General features: G+C 47.8%; 1 non-coding gene across 1 annotated transcript; it reads right to left on the reverse strand.

The window, feature by feature from the left end:
* Positions 1 to 784: 784 nt before the first annotated feature.
* On the reverse strand, positions 785 to 857 carry TRNAV-CAC. Its single transcript has one exon. It is a non-coding gene; the product is annotated as a tRNA-Val (tRNA).
* Positions 858 to 2,774: the final 1,917 nt, after the last annotated feature.

Genomic DNA, 2,774 nt, shown 5'->3' on the forward strand with positions numbered 1-2,774 from the left:
CCTCACTAGACCACTGCAGCGTGAGCAGCAGCAGCTGGGCAGGGGTGGCGTCACAGGCGTGAGGCGGGAGACGCAGCCCAGGGAGAGCTGACCTCAGGCACACCCAGAGAGGTCAGGAAAAATGCCACCTGGGCCAGCCGAGTCCATCTAGAGATCTTTCAAACTAAATAACCCACTCTGTGAAGCACTGATTCAGAAGACTCAGCCAGCACTGCCTTCAGAACAGAACAGAAGGGGGTTCACTCCTCTGTCGTGGTTCCCCTGAAGGACAATGTGTCTGTTTGGCTCAGGTCTGTGTTAGAGGTTCTCCTGTTGCCACCATTGCCACTGGGCTCTGTGTGTGGAGAGCATTTTCATGGTAAGGAGAGAGCCTGGAAGGGAGTCGAGGTGGATGGCGGCTTATTTTTGAAATGAATGGTGTTTGGAGCCTTTGAAGAGCAAAAATATAAAACTGTTTATTGACCTACAGCCATCCATGAAATGGAATATGATCTCTGGCAGAAAGTATAGAATAGAAACTCCCTAATATTGCAGCTGCCTAGAGATGAAAAGATTATCTGGAGCAAAGAAGACTATTTTTTCATCCACAGTCTTAATGCTGAGTCTGCCACAGAATCTGCAAGAGTACTATCTGCTTCTGGGCTTCAGAGATAGAGACAGAAATATTCAAGGGGAGCAGAAATACCACCCCAAAGTGTGTACCTTTCTTTTGGCTTTTTTTCCAAAAAATATTTACTTACTGGTTTAGCTGTGCTGAGTCTTAGTTGCAGCATGAGGGATCTAGTTCCCTGACCAGGACTCGAACCTGGTCCCCCTGCATTGTGAGTGCAAAGTTTTAACCACTGGACTACCAGGGAAGTCCCCAGAATGCATCTCTGTGTTATGAGGATGATTTTAGGCTGACCATTTTGGGCGGGGGGAGGGGGGCTGTGATGGGTCTTTGTTGTTGCACTTAGCTCTTCTCTACCTGCAGCGAGCAGGGACAACTCCTCGTTGTGGTGTGCGGGCTTCTTGTCGGGCTGGCTTCTCTTGTTGTGGAGCACAGGCTCTAGGTGCATGGGCTTCAGGAGTTGCAGCTTGCTGAGTTGCTCTGAGGCATGTGGGATCTTCCCGGACCAGGGATCGAACAGGTGTCCCTTGCATTGCAAGGCAGACTCTTAACCACTGGCGAGGCTGATTATTTTTAAGAAACAGCAGACACAAGTAAAGTGCTGAAAACTGCGTAGAAGTTACCCTTCAGTAAGAAACATCTGGGCTTCCCTGGTGGCTCAGTGAAAGGATCCGCCTGCTAATGTAGGAGATGCGGATTCAATCCCTGTGTCATAAAGATCCCTTGGGGAAGGAGATGGCAATCCACTCCAGTTTTCTTGCCTGGGAAATCTGTGCTCCAGGGAATCAGGTAGAACACATCTTTATATAGTCAGATACTTTCAGGAACTGATTTCATGATGACAATCCTTGCATCTCTTCATACCTAGAAAAGCACTAAATCCCTTCATGGTGACATCAGTTCTTGTATCTAGCAAAAAACCTCTTGTAAAAAGGATGTGATTGCATTGAACTCCCCCTTCATCAAAATCTTATATTTGACCTCCCCTGACTGCCTCTTTGGAGCAGTTGCTCAGAGGTATCTGACGTGCTATCTCCTGGGCTGCAATCCTCATTTTGCCACAAATAAAACTCAATTCACAATTCTCACATGGTGCAGCTTTTTCGGTCAACAGCAGGAAATAAAACCTCCTATGTGAAAGGCACCCTCCCTGTCACCAGAGATAGGACTCAGGGCTAAGAGGCTGTATAAACAAACTCTGTCACTGCTTTATCAATTTACTACTCCAAACCTGAACTTTTTTATCCTGTCAATTCCTCACAGGTTGTCTCTTTATCTAAAAAGTATAAAAGCTGCCTGCCTTGGTCACTTCTTCAGACCTTATATTGCTGGGGCGGGGAGGGAGTCAGCCAAGTTCAGTCATTTTAATTACAAAATTAAATTTAAATTTGCTTTCTCCTGATAATTTCCCTTTTATTCTTGGGTGGGGGGGAGATGACTCAGCCAAGAACCCAGAGGAGTCAAAGAAAAATTCTTTTTCCTCCCTCACAGCATCACTTTCTGAGCATGCTGGGGTGCTCACCCCACTCCGTGACAACCACTCCTAGGCACTGTCTCATCAGGTCCTCGAAATGCATGCACAAAGGAAACAGTCTTTAAAAACTGAGGAAAGTGAGGCTCAGGAGGTGATCAAACTCAAGGCCATTTCCCTGAGAAACAGGACTAAGAACCCTGTTCAGTCTGACCCCGGCTTGAGCTCTTCCCCCTTGGGTCTCATAATTAAAGCAAAGTACACTCTAGACTATGGGCTTCCCTGGTGACTCAGACTGTAAACAATCTGCCTGCAATGCAGGAGACTTAGGCTCGATCCCTGGGTGAGAAAGATCCCCAGGAGGAGGGCATGGCGACCCACTCCAGTATTCTTGCCTGGAGAATTCCATGGACAGGGGAGTCTGGTGGGCTACAGACTATGGGGTTGCAGAGAGTTGGACACAACTGAGCGACTAACACTTCACTTTTTTTTCACACTCTAGATTGGGGCTTTCCCATTGGCTCAGCGATAAAGAATCCACCTGCCAATGCAGGAGATGTGGGTTCGATCCCTGGGTTGGGAAGATCCCCTGGAGGAGGGCATGGCCAACCCACTCCAGTATTCTTGCCTGAAGAATCCCAGTAAGAGAGGAGCCTGGTGGGCTGCAATCCATACAGTCGCAAAAAGTCAGAG

This window comes from Cervus elaphus, chromosome 24 (assembly GCF_910594005.1).
Source record: "Cervus elaphus chromosome 24, mCerEla1.1, whole genome shotgun sequence".
NCBI lineage: Eukaryota > Metazoa > Chordata > Mammalia > Artiodactyla > Cervidae > Cervus > Cervus elaphus.